Below are 22,645 nucleotides of genomic sequence, written 5' to 3' on the forward strand. Positions count from 1 at the left end.
TTATTCTCCTGAGCACATTAGCAACTAGAAAAATATATCTTTTAAAGTCCTTTTGAATGTAAAGTATTCCATTTAGATTCTTCAGGTGTAGTGTGAAATAAGCCCTGCTGGGATCAATAGCAGGGATTTGTTAGCAATGATGCCAATTTAAATGTTTCTATAGCAATTGCCATGGCAATGTTTTTAATTAGTGCAGCACAGTCACTCACAAGAATGACATGAAGAAAGGCTAACCTTCGGCAACTTGATAATGTACCTCACATTAGTTTGTTTCATTTGTTAATAATGAAGTAAAATTCTGCTCTAAAAAAAAGAAGTCATAGTGCTCGCGTATAGCTAAAAATAGCAGAGTTAAATGCAGCAGCAGTGTCTCATACTGTACTCACTAATCTTCAAATAGAATGGATGCGACTGATATTCAAGATGACACAAACAATCTGTAACATTAAAATATGTATTTTAACAGGATATAGAAAGTATAAATCTCATGTAGTCTGCATGCATGGAAGCAGTCTCATTGACTTTGACCGTGTTTCCTTTGAAAACAAAATATCTGAATGTAGCTTTAATCTACCTAGCCTGAATATTAAGAACAATGAAGCTGTAGCAACAAAAGGTTGTTCTGTTATCTGCACACTGCAACCAATAATAACAAAGCTTAGCTAGAGGCTAGGTCTGTGCCATTGCACAGATTATTATTTTCCTAACTAATTAAAGATAGCCCAGGTATGCAAACATGTCTCCCTCTGACTCCAGCACTCAAATTTTCTCTGAGCGCAGTCATCTTACAAATGTGAATACAGACTGGATGTATCATTGATAGCTGACTTTCAAAAAGCAAGCTCCTTTTGTTTTCATCCTCCTAATTTTTTGCTTCCCTCTCACTTCTTTTAGATAAAGATAGGTTTGGGTGTAACATTGAAAGGACAGAAATAAAACAAATGTGCATCTTGACTGACCTCCCATGCTAAGCCTCAGGGAATCAAGAAAAGTGTTTTCATTGATTTCTGTGAGAGCTGAAGTAGCATTTGAGGGATCTGCATAACTTAACACCCATTCTTTGAGTACAAGTACTCAGATCCCATTCAAGCACAACAACATGGGCCACACTAAAAAAGAAACTCTTGCCCACTCAGCAGCTCCTGCTGTAAACCTTTAGGAACAGATTTTCAACACCTCTTTTTGCCCATTGAGTTGGTGATCTGTTCAGCAGTATATACAATGGAGATAAGCTCAGCTGTAAACTTTGTGATGCAACACCTGAAGGCGATTCTTTATGTCTGGGACAATAGTGCCTTAGCTACATGTGTCAAGGACTCACACGAACATAAATATAAATAAAGTTTTAGAGAATGTGAACTAATGCAATTTATATTGGAACATCTGTTGCATTAAGGTCTTTAGGCAAACAAGTTTATGGTTTGTAGGTGCATTATAAGAAAAATTCATCTTGCTGTGACAAGTGCGAGGCAGAATTTATTTTAGGGTTTTGCCAGCCTCTTGAGCACATACATTGGAGACACTGGTCCAAATTCAACTCAACATTGCTTGAGTCACCCTCTCTATAGCACTCACAGTGAGGAACACCAGTCCCCCAGGTGGGTGGATCTGGCAAGAGAATGTGTTGATCTGTGTTTGGACAAAACCCACTGGCAAAGAATCGTGCAGAGACACAGCTGTGATTTAAAGCAACTGTCCCTGGGTGGTGAAAATACCATCTGCCCTTCTCTGGAGTAAGTCTCTTCTGAGGTGCAAATAAAACTGTTTCTGGACACTTTCTCCCCCAGTTGGAAATTGTATTCAATGAAACTAAAAAGAGACTTTTAAAATATTTACACCCCAGGCATCAGCTCACTGGATTACAAAAGCAAAATGTGTATTTTCACACTAAAAAAAAAAAAAAAAAAGACCCTTTTTCTCCAATAATGAACATTTTTACAAGATTTTACATCAACTTGAGAGGAACTAGGAAATATAGCACTTGTAAACCCTTAACGCAAGGCCTTTTGAAGATATTATTTTGATCTTTAGTATCAATTTTTCTCCACAGGGAACACATTTCTCTCTTAACACATAATGAAGCTTTATTATGTGTCTTTATAACACACCTTATTTACAAATGAAACATTCATCACATTCATGTTTTTTAAAGAATAGCCTTCAGAGACAGGCAGAAAGATGCTGTAATCAAAGCAAAACTCTTCTCTTTGTTTCCACTTTAAGACAGTCTCAAGTTCTGTCACTCATAAACTGGTTAGCTGTATTTTGATATTGATACCCTGCAATATTTACAACATTTTTGGTTGGGGTTTTGGTGTTTGGTTTTGATGTTTTGGTTCATTGGCTGGGTTTTTTTGTGTGTGTGTGAGGTTTCATTGTTGTTGGTTTTGTTTGTTTGTTTGTTTGTTTGTTTCATAAACAGTATAGCCATCTGTCTGACCAATACAAAACAAAGCAATATCTGGAGACTTAGACCCCTATTTCCAGACATATCCATTCTCATTAGTGTCTCTCTAAGTGGCAGATGAGATTCACCTATGGCAGCAGTGTTAATGGCAGGATGTACTCACCAGTGCTCCTGATAACTGGGACTAGTGCTTTCTCTAATTACCTCTTTCTTGATGCTTTATTATGCAGCAATCCACTCTGGTCACACGCCTAGTTCCTAAGGAAGCAGTCAATTACCTCCTACCTCTGCATATCTCTTGAGCATAGTATGTACCAGGATGAGAGTTTGCTAAACTTTCTAAGTCTACAGTTTGTACAATGACCCAAGAGGTTGTTGGAAGCCAGAGTTTCTTGGAACATCATCTTCAAGATAGTATTTCTCAAATTTTTAAAAACCATTCATTGCTTCCATCCTTTTTTTTTTCTTTTGTTTGTTTTTTGTTTTTGTTTTTGTTTTCCTATGTGGGTCTGAGTCATTAGAAATCTTGTTCCTATAGGGAAGGATCGTGAAAATCAGACTTAATTATTGCCTGTAAAGGAATATACATTCACTCCTTTGGACTGCAAAAAGTCAGTTGCTGATGAATTAAAGGTAGTTAGCAGATTTGGACTGGTAATTGCAGTCTGCTGTTGCTGCTTCCTTACTCAAGGAACTGAGCAGCTGCTGAATGCTGCCATTTATCGGAGTTCAACCCCCCTTATGCCCTTCTGCTGTCTCCAAGGGGATCATAAAATCAAGAAAAGTCTCAGCTTCAGAGCTGAGCAGATCTAGTACAAGCGTAGGAGTTTATACACAGAAATAGTGCATAGGTTTAACAAATTTTTTTACTATTTATTATCTCAGTTAATCTGAAAGTAGTCTGATGAAGCTGGGGCTTCAGCCTTTTTTTCCATAATAAACACCCCAAAATATCTATAATTCGTAACTCTGACACTAACAGGAATAATACAGAACTCTCAAATATAAATTACAATTACTTTATTTTTTCTTATTTCTAGGTCTGTATCTCCTCCTTGAAAACAAAAAACACCCACCACCTGTCCCACAACAACAAAAAAAATCTTTTCACTTGCACCTCATTTTACTTCATTAATGAAAGAAAAATGCAAAACATGAACAAATCCTAAATAAGTGCAACAAAGTATTGCTTATTCTGTTAGTATCCTGATAGTCCAAGATGAGAATATCTTAAACAAGCAGACGTCCATGATAGTGTGTAAGCATGGAGAAGCATATAATGATGAAGCATATAATGATTTTTCTCCTGTATAATTTCTAAGTCTCCTTTTATCAGCTATTTAGTAATCCCCAAGTCTTTGCCATGACTTTCGCTACTTTTGTTTTGAAACCATGTAAGCTTCTAGGAGCCACAATATTCTACAAGAGACTCATAGTTTTAATATCTTGTGAAAAGAACCAATTATTTTTGCTTCTTTTGAACATTATCACTGACAGCTTCATTACAGAAATAGTACTGTTGTTGGAAGCCACAGTAAATAATCATTCACCCTTCACTCTCTTTGCCACTGATGAATGTATAGATTTAAATCACTGCCTCTTCAGTTGTCTCTTTTCCGAGATGAAAATTTCTGGAACTACCTGCTTAATCATTCCTTGTCTAGAAGCTGTGCTATACTTCTTCTTGCACCTGTAGCCCTCCTCTGAATCTCTTGCTTTTTTTGGTGTGTCTTTTGAGATTGGAGATCATAATTTGTTGCAGTATTTAAGCTGCAGGAGCTTCATGCATATATAGACAGCAGCTTAATCACATTATTTTTTTTGACTGCTGCAGGACTCTGGGCTAATGTTTTCTTGTTAGATGCTGCTGTTACATGGTGGTGTTATTCCCCAATGGCAAGAGTCAGACTTTATTATTTTAAACATAAAATCTGGGGTTTGCCATGTGTGTGGCTTTGCATAATTTTATAACAATTTCACCATCCATTTTAGTATCCACTTATTGTATTGCATAGACTAAAAAAATATATAGAGAAAACTACTCTAGTTATTAAACCACTGTAAGGTAGAGATTGATTGGCATTGCAAGGCTCAAATCCATATGGCCAAACTTGCTTCTTTTCTCCTCTGCCCCCGGCCAAAGCAGAGTTACTATGTCCGTAACATCTATGAGAAATCACCTTGGGCTTGGTCCTCAAACACTGTCAGGAATTTTCTGGGAGAGTGCCAGTTAGTACCAGCTAAACTGATGTGAGGGACAGTAATAACACTGAAATTACTACTGTCCATAGAGCATGTTAAATTGCCTTTTTTTCTCCCCAGCTCTAAAGAGTTGTCATTACACGAGCTCTCCACAGACGGTTCTTCATGGAAAAGAAGGTGCCTTCATCCAAATCTCGTTAGTACAGTGTTGATTTTAAAATAAATATTTTATAGCAACAGCTACTGATAAATGGAGTGAATAATTGTGGCGGATGCTCTTGACCCCCCGCAACGATCCAACATAGTCAAGCACAATTGTCCTATTGCAATTCCGGATGCTATGAAGGGAAAACATGCTGCAATGGTATAAATAAAATGGGAATAATTATTTAACAATTTGAAGTTCATTGGTATAAATCCAACTAATTTCATAATTGTATAGCCCAACATCTTAATGTTGATGAATGGCTATTTTTAGTAAAAAAAAAAAAAGTTCTAAACAAAGCCTGTAGAACAATTCATTTACATATACCTGCCTAATATCCATATTTTATATAAAGGTAACGAGAAAACAATAGGAAGGATTTCTGAGTGAAATAGAGTCTGTCTTCTAGCTGACACAGCTGAAGTCATTGAATAATGCTACTGAATTTTTAATGAAGATTTTTTTGCCAAAAATTTTATTTCTAGTTGTCTCACAGCAGCATACATGGAGACATGGAAAAATAGGATCCTTCTGTGTTATGTGGAATTATGCCTAAATATTAATGAAGAAGAATGGCGGTATGCTTCTAATACTGGAGAAAACAAAATCCAAATTCAGAAATAAATATATCTATAAATCCCACATTGTTTGATTACTAGTCTTATAGAAGAAAAAAAACTTACACCATAGAAGTTTAGGCTCTATCAGGATTCACTGTTTTGTATGGATTGATACCTTTTAATAGCTTTACTCTTTCCTTACCTCTTCCATCTAATAAAACAACTTTTATTTTAGAGGAATATATATATTTTTTTCCTTCTAAAAATGTTATATGTCTTTTGTTTTTCCAAGAGTATATTCAAACATTTCTTGAAGTCAATGTATATAAGTCTGTGGACTTTCAGCTGGGTCACAGTTATGCTAAAGATTTTAGAAAAGTAACCCAAATGACTGTCTATTTTATTTTTCACTCAAAGATTCTAATGAAGTAATAATACTGTGAGAACAAAATTTGTTCATTTCTGGTCACTTTTACAGATCCTAAGTTAGCTTAAGTGCTTTCCACCAATTTCTGTTTATTGTTTTCTTTCCTTTTGTTTTAACAACATTGCTAAAATAAGGAGCAACCCACGACAGAATTTTATGTTCCAGTATTTGTAGGTAATTGATAGACTAATGTTTAAAGTAATACAAAAATATTCTAGCTACAGCTCCAGCTGGCAAATGCATGTCTATTTTTAAGAATGTAGAGGTTTGCAATATAGCTGCATTTTACAATAAAATTATAAAGATCTTGGTTGTCTGCGTCTACCACTGTTAAGCAGGATCTCGGGGAAAAAGAGAGACTTGTGTGATTTTTTTTGCTGTTAAGGACGTGTTTTCTTATTATTGCATACTCGATACGTGCTATCCAAAAGAGGGAGCCGTAACATTATACTATATTTTTCCGCATTATGAGACAGTGAAACTGAATACATTTTTTTACTCCTTTTTCTTCATTATATTTAAGAATTGTGTTTGCTCTGAGATTTTTTTTTTGGTTTTATATGAATAAGCAATATGGTTCAGAACAGATAGTACATGTTAATAATCTTATTGGACCTGAATGAAATGGTTCTACTGAAGCCAAATATGCTTAAACAATAGAAAAATATCCTGTCACAAGAAAAAAGTCAATTTTCTTACTTTTGATTCCACCACATGCCTTTTCACCAATTTTGAGTGAAGAGTTTAATCTCTCTGTACTCATTTCCCACCTTATGAAATGGAAAAAAAAGATGTAACTATCAAAGAAGAGTGCTTGACTTATTAGTTAAACATGCTTCAATTTTTTGTCTCTGTAAACATAAAATCAACATAAAATATCACTCTTAATAACTGATGAGACATCCAGTTCTATGAAATCTTTGCTTGGAGGAACATGATACTCATAAAGACTTTACGCATATTTTCAAAAGCATGTACTATATTGCCTTCATACCTGAAAGGTCAGTGGACTAGGATGTATCTGAAGGAGCAGAATAGAAAAGCACAGAGTGATCAATAACTCTTGCTTTGCTTTCATAATTTCTTTAGAGCATTCTCCTTGCCTCTTCCTGATAGTTCTGTGTACCATACAGGGAGTCCAGCACACCTCAATAAGCCTATGTGAGGAAAGACTTTTGATATTTTTGGCATCAGAGGAACACTGATAGTTGTTTAATCCTCTTCTAATATTTTTAAACTAAAGTATAGGTTTGATTTGTCTGTTCCTTTACAAAAAAAACAAAACAAAACAAAACAAAACAAAACAAAACAAAACAAAACAAAACAAAACTCTCTTGCTGATTTGTCTCTGACCTTATCTCATTATTTGGCAGCAATGTAGTTGGCAGAAAGTAATGTTTATGTTGGTATTATAGACCTACTTAGTACATGAGAAAAGAAGGGCCAAGTTAAAACCCTAGAGATGAAACACCAAATAGAAATTCTGTAATTGAAAGCAGATATGCTCAAATATATTTGAAATTATATATGAAACTTATGTGAAAATGTTACCCCTTGGATGGAAAGTGATTTTTTTAGGTGTTTCCAGTATTTTTCTTATTTCTATGTAAAATTAAACATCATAGCCTACAAATGCTATATTATCTAAAACGTAATATTTTTTCCTTTTTTTTTTTTTTTTTGGTAAAGTAATTGCTGAGTAAACAAGAAAAGAGGAAAGCAAGTGTAGGGAAGGGAAAGGGGAAGTGTACTAAGGAGGAGAGGAAAGAGGAAAAGAGGCAGATACATACACTTGAGAACAAAAAACTTCAGGAAAGGAGGATAAGCACTCTTCAGTTAAATGTAAGCATACCATTCATAGCATATATTTGTTAGATAAAGATTGGCTGTTCATTAGAATTATTCTTTTGAGTTGCTCAGTTTAAGAAACATGGATCTAACTTTTTCAAAGCTGCTATTTTTTTGCTTGTTTTGAGACCTGTTGAATTTTCTGTGCCTTATTGGAACAGCTTGTGACTTGTCCTCCCAATAATTTGCTGTAAAAAAATATTTGAATTCAAAACTTGAAAAAAGATTGGTTAGAGCTATTTATGTTCAACAAGTTATTATTGTTTGTTTAAAGTTGTTCCCCTTTCATAATTTACTCCCTTCACAAGTATTTTTCCAAATTTCCTGTAACAGAAAACTTCTTTAATTGTATATTCTAAAATGTATGTTTTCCAGTTTTAGTTTCAATATTTCATGAGCTTTTATTATATTATCTCACCATACGTAAACAGCTTTCCACTTCACCACTCCTGTTGTCACGTGGTCTGTTTTAGTATTTAATATTAAGGAATAAAACCACTTCCATAATTGAAGGCCTTGTTAAGTAATAAAAAATGTAATACTTTATCTTAACTTCTAGACTGAACCTCCCTTGCACTTGTAGTATCATGAAAGTGAATAGTTTTGCACAGAATTTCATTTCATAAAATATTATTAGCTGCCATTAAGTCATCATACAAGAAATTATGAGCTTGAGGTTAAATCTGTTTCTCGATCTTTAGCTTTTCTGTTTGGTCTTGATTAATAAATATGAAAATAAATTTGTTAACACCAGGCTCTGAGTGTTGAAAGTATAATAGACAATGCATTGAAAAATATACTGCATATGAATCTTTCCTCATTTAGGTGTAAGCCTTGTGAATGTAATTATAAATAAAACCGCTTACTCCAGCCATATTTTTACTTTCTCTTTTCCCTGTTGGCATTTGAAAACATGTTCATATTTTCTCCAATTACATTCACTGAAGTTCTATTATGTACCTTCAGGCTTACTTTCAATACAGTATTACCAAGTCAAAAATATGCATATCTTTCAATTTATTTTTTTGATCATGTAAGTCCTCTGTCATACAGTGACTGAATATTAATACTGAATTATTGTTTGATTTTAACACATGTTGTACCTGTACCTACACTAAAAAATATGGTCTTAATAAGAATTTAGGTAGTAACTTCCTAGTTTGAATTGCCAACATCTGGTGATTTCTCTATGACACATACAATTGTAATTTTGCTTTTTCCTTCTGAAAGCAAATGTATTCCAGAATTTTCTGATGTCTTTGTTTCAATATCTATTTTTTTGGCATGTATTCAAAGCTTAAGTGTGGTAAGGCACCCTTTGTTTTCATTCTTCTTTCCTCCATCACTTACACAGGACACCATTTCAATAAGCAATTAATCTTTTTAGGGTTGGGTTTTCTTTTCTCCTTCCTACATCAACTGTATTTGCTCTGCTCAGATATTCATAGTGGTGTTCATATTTTTTGCTGTTATATTCTTTGCAAGAAATTTCAGAACTTTCTTCCAAAATATGTAAGTCAGTAAAAAGATTCTGCCAAATTCAGTAGCTTACAGTTAGGTTTTTATTGTATTTCTGTAGTTTTTCTTCACTTTCTGTGGCATTAGTCAGTGTCTGTCTTTTAATGAAGTCACTTCTTCAACATGAGTTACAAATGTATGCATTTTTATTTTGATTTTTTTTTTTTAAATCAAAGATTCCATGGCCCGGTGTATAATTTTAAAATCTGTACTGTGTGTTTAGGTAATGTTGTAATATGCAATACTGAAGTATAACTGTTTTTAGTTTAATAAATTTTTTTTTTACTTTTAGGAGTAATATGTTCACAGTATTCTATGTATACCTTTTAAAGCTATACTGAAATTATATTGCAATCTCATTTTGCCAGCTGAACATGCTATAATTTCCCTTTCTTTCCCAGCCTGTGCAGAAAGAAACCTCTTTACATTATCAGGATTTTCTTCTAACTTTGTTCTCTGATCAATCAGAAATCAATATTTGTTGGCATTTTGCAATACTGTTTCCTCTGATATTTATCTTGCAAGGAACATGGATTTATCCCACTTATTTGCTTGAATACTGATTACTTACGTCAACAAGATAATACATTTTAAAAAATAATGGTACATTTTTTCACATATTGTATGTAAATTTGCTTTGTCATGTAATATTATGTATCTACTCACATTACATTCACACACATACAAATTAATGTGGATTCTATACACATACCAATCCCTGTGTAGGAGAATGTGTGTAAAGAGGCTTGAAAGAAAAAAAAAATATAATTTAACATTAGTCCTGATTATACAATAGTTGACCATTTCCCCTCTAGTTAGGCTGTTACTGCCCAGTCTGTGGGCTCTGGTGGGGGTCAGGCACTTCAGACATTCATGAACATGCTGGTGTTCAGCTGAGTAGCAAATTTTGCCCTTTCTTTCCCTTTGCAGCTCTCACGTCCTCCGCTCTGCTTATTAATGACCATGACAGTATTTCCTCCCTTTATAAAGACTGAATCTTAATGTTAGCAATTTCTATGGGAATATTCAACTAAACAATGTATAGCTTTCCATCAGGACTACATGCACTTTTGTTGTTTACCTGAAGCTTATATTTAACTGCTTTCATAGAACACTTTGAAATATTTTGTTGTAATTACTGACTGGTAATTGATAATTTCTGAGGGGCACCACAGGAATACCAATTTACTTGGTATTTACAACACTGACCTTCTTCCATTTCAGTCATAGTGAGATAGAACCATATCATTACAAAGACATTACGTATGATGCACTAATAGTATTTGTATAATTTTCTCAGGTTCTAGTATTCTTCAAAATTTAATTTCAGTATTTTATTCTGTGCCTAATGAGAAAACCTGTTATTCAAGTTACTGTACATTTTTAATGAACAGTAAACTATAACTGTTTATACTCTCCTGTTGTACCAGTAATTTAACAGACTTCATATTCAGTAGTAAAATTATTTGTTTATTATTATCTCAGCTGAAGTCAAAGACAAAAGTTGAGCTTAAGAAATACAGACTTATATCCATGCGGGTTTCCCAACATGTTAATAGCATATTAAAACCAGAATGGTTAGAACTCATTTTTAAAACAGCACTGCGTGTTCCTTCCTGCCTGTTTTCCTGTCCTTCAGATTTATTAGTGATATCAAAATCACAACAAAATATGAATAAAAAGTCTTCGTTCTCAAGTCCTTTCCCATCCTCTCACTTTGTGTGCCTCCACTATTTGCAGTATATGAAGTATATGAAGATAAAGGCCACGTGTCTTATTTATAAATGTCAAATCTGTTTAAAATACAGTAGACAAATATTGTTGTAAGTTGTTCCCTTTTGATTACTGTGTTTTACAGACACTATAAATATTTTACCATGAAGAAAGTGGAACTCTGTCCAAGAAATCTAAACCTCCTTGTAATGGGCATATAAATTTTTGTATGGGTCTCATAGAAACAGGCTCAAAAGTCTGGAGACTCACAGGGTAAAAGACACACACAACAGTGTATCCCTAGTGACTTAGGTGGTGTTGTGTTGTTCTATAAGAATTCGTTTCAGTGTCCTTAATTTACGAATGATAAATTGACTTTCACATAAGTAATAGGCAATATTTTCCATGTTGGGGGAATGCAGAAATATTACTAATATTTCTATTAGTTAATTATTATTATATTTGCCAGGCAGTCACTATCAGTGGACATAAATATAATAGAGGAGCATATAACTTGCAGGTGATCTGATCAATAACTGCCCTAATAGGATGACAGGCTATGGCTGTCCAGTGATATGAGTGCATATACTTAGGCTAGGTTGGATCCTATGCTTCTGCTCAGTCCCTGGCCTTTTCTGAATGTCTCTTAATGATGGAATACAGACATTAGTATTTGTTAAGACCTTCTGAATCTCTAATTGTTTGAATATCAATAAAGTGTTAAGACAAATCTGATGGTGACATTAATTATTTTGAACAAGAGGTCAGTGAGACCTGGAGTAAGGCAGGAAGATCTCTTTGTCCACTTGCTAAGATGGTTTGGTTTCCAGAGCAAAGGCAAAGAATGTTTTCACTGACACATCACCTCATGATATAGGGTGTCACCTTCTTTTCCCTCATTTCCCTCAGAATGAGGACCACTCAGAAACCTCTGTGCCCTCCACTGTCCTCCCTTGAAATCGGCAAGTCCTTCTGACCCCACAAAACTCAACAGTCCTCCAGCTCAAACCACAGCTAGGACACAGCAAGGCCAGTTTCTCCAGAAGTTGTGCCAAGAAAGGTTCAGATTGGATATTAGGAAAAAAATTCTTCATGGAAAGCATTGTGAAGCAGTGGAAGAGGTTACCCAGGGAAGTGGTGGAGTCACCATCCATGGAGGTGTTTAAAAGACATATAGATGAGGTTCTTAGGGACATGGTTTAGTGCTAAAGTTAGGTTTAGGTTATGGTTGGACTCGATGATCTGGAGGGTCTCTTCCAACCAGAATGATTCTATAAGAAGGCAGTGAGGCCACACCCTAGGGAGGGGTGCAGAGTATGAGAAGAGATAAATGTTGGAAATGTTATGTTTATTGGAAATTATGTTGGAAATACTATCTAATTCTAGCAGATAATAATTTTGGTAATTGGTGTCATGTAAATTAAGATTCTGCCAGGATCTCGAGGTATTCCTGCTCACCAGTCGATACACTCTGTGAAATCATAATGCACCTGACTCTTACTAGTAAGTCAACTCTAACTTTTCGATTACACTTATTTATGTTCATAAATACATATATATATACACATAAGTAAAGCACATATATTTTCTTACATTTAAATATTGAAGTTTTTTACACTGATTCAGTTTGAATATCTTTCACACATAACTTCCGTGGAACTGTGGACAATAAACCAAATGAACATTAACAAATACTTCTTATTAAATTCTCAGTGGGATAAACTGCAAGTTTTAATGTCTATTCCTAACACTAATTAATATGGCTGGCTAAGTATTAAGATACATCAGCTCTCAGACACAACAGTTTAACGTACCATATGGCAACCTTCTATTTATTGAGGAAAAAAATTTGCAATACATGCTGCCTCCAAAGATGAACAACGTTATATTTCAAGACAAATAACAGTTCTTCACCTTTTAAAGGGGATAGGTACTATTGCTTGTCACCTGCACCTGAGAAAAAATTTGCTTGTAAATGGAAGTGGCAGCTTTGTCCTATGACTACCTTTTTATTTAAATCCTAACATCTACAATTCTCTATTTTATAAATTGGTTAAGAAATTTGGATGTTCTGTGACAATCCTGGAAACCTCATACTTCATTCAGTGTTCCTTTGAATTAACTACCACAGGCTACCTGGCAAGGAGAAAGAACATGTCTGTATCTTCCTCATCCTTCCTGTCCTTCAGATAACTGATAGCGACCACTGGGATGGAAAGTTCTGTTCAAAAGGAGTGTGCTCATATCACTGTCAGTTATCAGGAAAAAGCTAAACTTCAGGAGCAATTATATAAAGTAGGAATAAGAAGTGAACTTTGCCTTTTAAAGGGGCATTTAAATTAAAGTTATCAGAGGTATTGCTTTGTCTACGTTTTGGCTGATCATTTAGATGACCACATAGTAAGGCTGAAGATATTCTAAAGTCTGCATTGTAGCAAGAAGATTCCAGGTTTCCTGAATCTTCATCCCTTGAAGCAAGAAACAGTGAGACAAGCTGAAAATCCCATTTAGAAATAGTTGCTTACATTTGCTGAAGGTAGGAATTTTATCAATACATGTAATCAGGTAGCAATTGTATGAGTATTAGAGTAAATACAGATGCCTCACTGAAAGTCATCAGTCATGCCATATGGTTGTATTAAGGTGGTTTGGTCATCAGTTCCTCTTCCAGGGAATGCTTGCCTCAATACAAAGTTATTGAATGAAGCAGAGATTGTTTCCTGAAAACCTTGAAAGAATAAACTGAGGCTTACTGGTTGATGGACCCTGGGAACTACTGGCTTCGACTCAGTGCCTGGTACAACCACGGAACAGATCCTCCTGGAAGACATGTGAAAACATATGGAAGACATGGAGGTGATTTGAAACAGCCAACATGGCTTCACCAGGGGCAAATCCTCCCTGACTAACCTAGTGACCTTCTATGATGGACTGAGTGCATCAGTGCACGAGGACCCACACATGTTATCTATCCTAACTTCTGTAAGGCCTTTGATACAATCATCCCCAACATTCTTGCTACTAAATTGGAGACACACAAGTTTGATAATTGAACTGTTGGATGGATAAGGAATTGATTGGATAGCTGTGTCCAAAGAGTTATAGTGAAGGGCTTAATATCCAAGTGTAAAACAGTAATGACTGGTGTTACTCAAGGGTCTGTACTAGGACTATGAATATTTAATGTCTTCATTAATGACATAGTGTGGTTGTGTGAACCCTCAGAAACTTTGCAGATGACAACAAGCCAAGTGGTGCAGTTGATACACTTGAGGGAAGGGATGCTGTCCAGGGGAACCTTGCCAAGCTTGAGAAGTGGGCCTGTGTGAATCTCACGAAGTTCAACAAGGCCAAGTGCAAGGTCCTGCACCTGGGTTGGGGCAATCCCCAGTATCGATATATACTGGGGGATGAAGGGATTGAGAGCAGCCCTATGGAGGAGGACTTGGGGATACTGCTGGATGAATAACTGGACACAAGCCAATGATTTTAAACTGAAAGAGAGTATGTTTAGATTTGACAGAAGGAAGAAATATTCTACAGTGAAGGTGTTAAGACACTGAAACAAGTTGGCCAGAGAAGTTGTTGATGACCCATATCTGGATGTGTTCAAGGTCAGGTTGGATCATGTTTTGAGAAATCTGATCTAGTGAAAGACATCCCCGCCCATGGAAAGGGGTTTGAACCAGATGATCTTCAAAGGTTCCTTCTGACCCAAATCATTCTAAGATTCAATAATTCTGGATTGATGGTATAGGCAGAGCAGCTGTTTTGTCATGTTTTCTTCTGATATTTACTAGTCTGAGTCTGCTGTTAAAGAACTGCAACTTGAAATGGCCTTCAGAGTTCTCCTCACATGTTACCTTACCTGTCACTGGCTAGAACATATACCACTGGACACCTTACAATGCAAGTACATGCATGGCTTTCATGACACTGATGCTGTGCATATAAAAAACCTATATAAAAACACATTTCTCTAAATTGATATCATTATAGTTATAGATATATATTTACATTGATATCTTTAGATCTCTAGATCTCTTTATCTCATCTCAGTCTTTAAAATTACATCAATAAAGATACAGATAAAGGTACGTGCATGCAAATATACATGTGTGTGAATTTTCAACACAAGCACTGAAATGTCTTTTTTTTTTTTTTTTTATGGCCTACTAAACTCAGAGGCTGACTAGCATGACATTTGATTAGTGCTAATCAACTTGAGGTGAAGGAAGCAGAAAATTGATGTGACTCATCTATATGCCACTCCACAGCAATGTCCCCCTATTTATGTTCCTATTTATGTTCCTATGGGTTTTTTTCAGATTTCAGATTTCAGTCTGTACAAATTAATGATTCTGTTGCTATTTGCACAGAAAGGATGTAAACAAACTACAGCATTTATTTTGGCACCATTTCTATCATGGCTGCCCACCGTACTGTGTTTAGAAGAGCTCAAATCAAGTAATCCAGAATCTTATGCTGATTGACACAGATCTTTCTGATGCTTCAGCTTTGTGAATGCACTCTTGAAGCACTCTTTGGAGAAACCCTTCCTTCCTTCCTTCCTTCCTGCCTTCCTGCCTTCCTTCCTGCCTTTCTTCCTTCCTGCCTTCCTTCCTTCCTGCCTTCCTTCCTTCCTGCCTGCTTTCCTGCCTGCCTGCTTCCTTCATTCCTGCCTTCCTGCCTGCCTTCCTGCCTGCCTTCCTTCCTTCCTCCCTTTCTTCCTTCCTGCCTTCCTTCCTTCCTGCCTTCCTTCCTTCCTGCCTTCCTTCCTTCCTGCCTTCCTGCCTTCCTGCCTGCCTTCCTGCCTGCCTTCCTTCCTTCCTCCCTTTCTTCCTTCCTTCCTGCCTTCCTGCCTTCCTTCCTTCCTGCCTTCCTTCCTTCCTGCCTTCCTTCCTTCCTTCCTGCCTTCCTTCCTGCCTGCCTTCCTTCCCGCCTTCCTTCCTGCCCGCCTTCCTTCCTGCCTTCCTTCCTTCCTTCCTTCCTTTTCTTTCCTACCTTCCTTTTCTTTCCTTCCTTTTCTTTCCTTCCTTTTCTTTCCTTTCTTTCTTCCTTCCTTCCTGCCTGCCTGCCTGCCTTTTCTTTCCTTCCTTCCTTTTCTTTCCTTCCTTCCTGGTAGTAACTGGTAGTGTTACTATTACTACTAAACAAATAACAATATCTTCAATATCATAGATAAAAAAGGTCCATCTCCTTGAAGGAAAACGGAGACACTAATTAATGTTCTTTAGAATACAAGGAGTTCTACTTAATATCTTACCCCTAAAAAATATAAAAACATGTGTCTTGCTTAGGAAGGAAGCCATGTATCACACAAATTTAAAACCTTTAGGAACAAAATCTGACTTGATTGCTGGTAACCCATGGGATGCAGACAGCAGTAAGGAAAAAAGAGTATGCATTAATTTTAAAATATATTTCCATTTTCAAAAAGTCTGAATTCTCATTAGAGGTAAAATTTCCTTTTATGTTTGGAAAGTAAATGTAAGGATTATTGCAAATCTTGCAGGAAATGAGAAAATATTTTCAGGAGCAATACACATTATTTTTAATTTGAGGAAAATATATGTTTTTATCAGATAGAATAATTACAAGAACACAGATTCAGCACTCATTTTTACTCTGGGTAACAGAAATGCACAAAAGCAATTTCACTGGCTTCAGTGTGGCTAGTCTTATTGCAAGATGTTAATCATGCTGAACAAGGGTTCGAGAATGTGGCACAAGCACAAACAGCTCTCCTTTCAAATAATTTCAATAACGGCAAGAATTTCCTTTTGAAATAACTTTTTTTTTTCCCCCTGTTACTACACAGGCAGAATTATTTCCATGAGATTTCCCACAACCAGCACCTGTGCCTTAAAAATCAGGAGAAAGAACTTGTTTACAATAGTTTCCCACTACAAAATTTGAATTTGATATTATAATACACTATTATAAAGTATTATAATAAAGAATAACAGAAATCACATGAAAGTATGATAAACAAAATAAGAATGCAGATTCAGCCAGAAAGTAGCACTGCAAAATTAAGAAAAACTATTTTAATCTTTTCCTTTTAAAAATATTTTATCATTTTTCTTACAGTTTTCCTGAATTATGCTTGGGTTTATGTGTATATACATATATATACATGAATGTGTATTTATATATACGACCAATTCTGTTCATGAATTGGGGTTCCTTTGATTTCTTTAATTCAGGTATGAGTAGTTTTCTGATACCTTCTAGTCATATATAACCTATAGCTGCTGGATTTTAAAATGTTGATTTCTGTTTGTACTATGTCTATTTTTTCTTTCTAAACAAAAGTAATGGGATTAACTTCACCTTTATCCCCAAGTCATACCTCTTTCATTTTACCTCTTTGTCATCTCCTCAGGACCAAATAAAGGAATGCAGAGGAAATAAAGAAAATTTATTTTGGTAAGATATTCAGCTGAGGTTGTTACATCATTATGCTTTTAAAATTCATTTTATTGAACACTCTTATACAACCTGATGTATTATTGAATTCCTTTTTAAGAGGTGTCAAAATATAAATGTCAAATTCTGCACTACTCATTATCAATGTCATTGATCATCGTTTTCTGAAAGTAATGGATAAATCCAATAATGTCTGTATATATTGCTAGATAGGCTTATATACATTATTAATTGCCTTCAACTAAACTATTAAAAATATGCGAATTGAGATAATCTCCTTATGAGAATTGTCATGTAGTTTGTCTACAATGATGGAAAGGCCTGCTGTTTCCATCCATAAACATGAAAGCATCATCTGCAATTTTCTCTATTTCACAGAATCTTCTCTTCGGTACCATTTATAAAGAGCATGTTTTGAACTTGGACAAGTAATTTAGGAGTTCTTTCTCAACATTCTTACACAGAGTGGGAAAATGTTTTCAGTACTTTTTTCAAAATGGGAGTCTGTAAGCAATGACATGCATAGCCCAACACTATGTTCTTCCAGGCAGAATTTCCAGGAATCTGGTACTTATTTTCCTTGCCTAGGGTTTGTGAGGTTGAAACAACCTGAATATCATTTAGCGCATAGAAAATTTGTACTTACATAAACCTCTAATACGAAAGACATGTTTGTATGAGACAGGGAAAACTGAATCTAATGTCTTGTTGTCTTGATGTTGTTATTATTCTTCCTACTAAAATGTGTGAAATTTAAATATACAATTTTGCATTTTGCTGTCAAAGAAATACATTGGCCATCACTTGAGGCATTCCATTTTATAGTTAGAGAAATTTCCAGAGTAATGTTTGTGGCTGTTTATGGTATTATTTAGGCATTTCAGGCACATTTATTTTTATGAACATTGGTGTTTTCATACAGAAAAATTGGATGAGTAGAAGAGCAGAGGCTCCATTCTACTCCTGGGCTCTGACATTGAGCTACTCTGCAACTGAGACCGAGTCAAGTCAATAGTCTGTGTAATCATCTCTGTGTATGGGAAGAAGACACTGCCACAAGTCTCCTTTTGCAGTCTTTCCGAGATTGCAGAATGAAGATTATAAATAGCATAATTCACTTAGCTTTTCTACATTTACACTACATGCATGCATTAAAAAAATACTTATTTTTAAAACATAGCCATTGTAGATATTTATTTAAAGCTGCAGTATATATCCAGTATTTCTCCTTTTCCCATGAAGGTAGTACCAACTTTTTCCTTGAAGTAACCGAAGCCTAGTTTTGCTAGGATTTTGCACTGCAAACACATAGTATGATCTAATCAAGATATGTCTCTCCTGTTCAGTCATGCTCAGCAAGTAGACCTCGATGTCACTTTTTTTTAATCTCGATCAGTCAACCAATGTCAGGATGGTAACTTGCCTTTTGCCATTCATCAATTTCTTATTTGTTTAAAAGGGAAAAGGAGAAAGTTATTAAAAAGATGCTTGACTGCTTTTACAAATACTCTTTTTGTTCATTTCTCTTTACTTTATCTTCCTTCTCCTCCCACCCCCTTTCAGCAAAATTTTTGATTTATTCCTACAAATGACTTTTCATAAACTCTCTCACTCACATGCAGAATGCAGTTAGCTTTCCTTCAGACATCTCTATTCATGTTCAAATATTTGTGCTTCTGCAGATAGCATTTGCATGTAACACCTGCTGCAAGCCTTAGAATTTCAGAAGGCATTCTGATATGAGTGGGAGAGGCATTTTTGTCTTGGCTTTTCCTCCAGTTGCCTTCTGCAGTCAAATAGAACTGACTACATGAAAAAAATATAGAAAATTATGTAACTATATTGTATTATATCCAGGACTATATAGCCCAGTCTTCTTAAAAGCATAAGATTTGTGTAGGAATTAGGAGAATTTTTAAAGAATGGTCATTGCTGAGTTTTGATTTTCAGTAAGGTCTTGCTGTTTCTCCAGAACACTTGGAAAAGAAGGGTGAGGAGGAAGAAAAGCGGAACAGTTCTGTGTTTCTGTTTATCTCTGAAAATAGGTTCAAAATTCTATGCGTGTGTGTGCTACCCTATAATAAATGAAAATTCTGAAGGAAAAAGTGCTCCTTCATGTATCCTGTTATCATCAGGCTTTCGACAACCAAAAGGAGAAATCAGTTTACCTTGTTTTATCTCTTGAACAAACTCAAGCTCAGAGAAAATTGTCAGTCCTGTTAGTTTCTAGCTGTGCTTCTCAACACTTCCACCAGTAGGTTCCTTGAAACCTATGTTGTGTAGCTTCAGAAACTGTATCCTGATGCCAGGGCATAAGCGAATGTCAGAATTAAGTTTCACAGTTCTTTCCGCAGCATCATGGGTGCTAACATTTAAACTAGCAGATTCAAGTTATTACATTTTGTTTAGTAGATAAGTTGGAGAATGAAATAATCTTAATTGTCTGATGCAATGATGAGAGTATGTCTGCCAACACCATGTAACTGCCTCTGAGTTCAGCATCCTTGTGGAGCAGCAGCTAGGAGAGATGACAACACAGATCCCTACAAATGGGCTGCTGTCTGCAGGGGAGACAGCCTTTTTAGCATGGTCAGTTCTTCAGACAAGTGTGAAAACGCCAGAAGCTCAAAACACATTTACCATGGATTTGTACAAAGCGTATGGCAGAGTTTTTCACTTAATATTGCATTGCTCTTTGAGTTTAGGTGAGATGTACTGGTTACCTATGCAACATGATTTTTCACAATAACAGCTTCAAGTCTCTGAAGTGCAATACCCTACTCTGTTCACACACATAAACATACAAAAAACTCCATTGAAAACATTCCATCAAGTTGTAAAGACTTGACAACTATTTTAGGTACAAGTTTAGTATGTAGTACTGATACAGTTAGATTTCCTCATTTAAAATTAACCTTGTTTATCTAACTAACAAGAAAATAAAACAAAAAATATTCATTTCATAGGCTTTTGATTGTGTAATGTGGCCTTGTAAAATGTTATATATTTGCTAACACAAAATCACATTATCTGCAAACATATTTAATGCTGTCTTGAACTTATTATATAGTGAAGGAAAAGTGGCAGAACAATATATTTTACCTGTCAAATTGACACAGAGATAACAGTACACCTTTTTTAAAACTAACATAATTCTTCTACAGAGTTCTTAATAATCATAGGAAAAAATATCACAATATTCTAAATTTTTAATTGGTCCGTTCTCACTTTTTTGATTGTAAATTAACATTTCAGATGTGGAAACAGTGATTTTTAAATTTCTGTTTTTCACACTTCCTGTAATTACCACCAATGTTATTTATTAAACAAAGCTTTCAGTCCCATTTGCAGAACTATTGCAAATATTACACTTGTCTTTTTGACCATTTTTGTCCTTACTATGAGTAACTAGTGTAACACTCAGCAATGAAGCATAGTCCTGCTTTGATTTAAGTAAAATATGAGTTTTGTCACTGACTTTAATCAGAGCAAAACTGATACATTGGTTGTAACTTTGTCTACTGAAGATGGAAATCATCCTAAGAAAATACCATTATATTTTCTGACCTACTACTTGAATCTGTGAGAAAGTAAGTGGCTACTGTATGCACTGTGTGTACAACTGCAAAGGATATAGATTTCTTTATAGTTCATATGCATCATTCTTTGTTTGAAGCTCATAGGGTGAAATTGAAAGGATATGACTGCAGGTTTCTTGCAAATAAAGAGAAAAAGCAAAATGTCAACCCTTGGACAATTGGTTTCTGAAGGTTACTTCAAAATCAAGTGGTCATTTCAATCTTTTATGCTTTCTGCCTTGCTTTCTGTACTTGTCTCTGATTATACATATTAGGTTGATGAGGTTGTTTGGTAGTGCTTCTGGAAAACAGCCTTACACTTAAAGCCTGTTGACTTTGACTTACTGCTGTGAATATCCAAAGTGACATCTCCCTCACCTCTCAGTCTTACTGAACCCTGAACTGCCACTTCCCCCATACCACATATTAAAAAATAGATAAATAAATAAATAAATAAATAAATAAATTTCTTACAGCCACTGAAGAAAAACAAAACAAAGCATCAGTACTTTTTTTCTTATTAGTAATAAAGGCGTCCTTCTTTTTATCCTTCTTAACTGGATTTGTTTTGATTAGGTGTTTTAGATAACAACAGATGTGAAAGAAAGAAAAAGAAGATACCTTCTATCTGGACCGTCAAAAAAGCATCCTGAGCAAAAGTTAGTCTGTATTGTTACTGCTGTATCATAGTAAAGACTTAATAACATCTAATAACATTGACAAATAGCATGTACATTGCCAGCTTTCTAATATACACAAGCAGTTGTCATATATACAGCAACAGAAGTTCAGATTTCAGCAATTTAACACAACTATTTTCTTTCTGAATTGTATAGAACTCTCCCCAAAATGCTCTGCTGACCCTGTCCCCTACTTGCCCTTCCTAAAAAGTATCTGTAAGGCATCTTCAACATTTTAGGCACTTTTTAAGAAAACATATGCTCTTTTGCTTTCATCAATTTCAATGTTAAAGAAAGCTAATCTACTCACCGTGTCTGCCAGTGTGAGTCTAGCTCAGTCCATCCAGTGTTGTTCCTTTACTTGCTTCCTCCTTTCTGCTTGTTACTGTATCTTCAGCGCTGCATGTACTTGCATCTAACTAGAGCTCACTCTCTCTCAGCATCACTCTTAAATCAAGCAGGCAGAGTCACGAAGCCAAAGGGACTCTCTCTATCTGATTGGTTTCCATTCAGTGCCCCTGATTAATAACAAACGTCCCTCACTGAGAGAGATGATGCTGCTGATAGAGCCGCAGTGCTCAACAAGAGAAGGTTTGGGGCTGGGTGGGGGGACGGGATGCCGGCTTTGCCAGCCATACAGTGATTTGCAAGTGAATGCAGTGGGAGGGTTCAGGAAGGAGGGCTTTGTTAAGGACCCTCTTATTAACTGAGGCTTAAACATAGAGACTCATGCTACCACCTCATTTTTTTCTGTTTTCGGTTTTAATAAAAAGGGTAAAAGCATGCCCATAACCTGTGAATTATGTGGAGAAAAAATTTATTCTAATTATCTACACTAGCAATGCAGTGCCATTTGTGTGCACATACTCATTGAAGAATGTAAAATTATCCTGTAACGCCACAGTGACAAAATATTTTTAGTAGAAAGAGGGCAAGGTGTGGGAGATTTCCCCCTCTACTCAATAGGCTTATAGAACTAGTGTCATTTACAGCTATTGATAATGATAGACTTTCCACTGTACCTGAAAGTGGACATAATACGAAGTTGCAAAGGACGTTTTGGGAATTGTGGCTA

At 35.5% G+C, this 22,645-nt stretch overlaps 1 protein-coding gene across 5 annotated transcripts in view; it reads right to left on the minus strand.

Moving 5' to 3' along the window:
* Nucleotides 1–22,191, minus strand: part of LOC102097569 (cadherin-9) — a 101,207-nt gene extending 79,016 nt beyond the window's left edge. For 2 of the 5 annotated variants that reach the window (XM_065052594.1, XM_065052595.1), the window contains exon 1: nt 21,881–22,186. The gene's annotated coding sequence lies outside the window, so the exon portion shown is untranslated. Of the gene's footprint in view, nt 1–6,500; nt 6,572–21,880 lie in introns of those variants that run through there. The other 3 variants (XM_065052592.1, XM_065052591.1, XM_065052590.1) reach the window with 3 other exon arrangements.
* Nucleotides 22,192–22,645: the final 454 nt, after the last annotated feature.

The sequence above is a fragment of the Columba livia genome, chromosome 2 (genome assembly GCF_036013475.1).
Source record: "Columba livia isolate bColLiv1 breed racing homer chromosome 2, bColLiv1.pat.W.v2, whole genome shotgun sequence".
NCBI lineage: Eukaryota > Metazoa > Chordata > Aves > Columbiformes > Columbidae > Columba > Columba livia.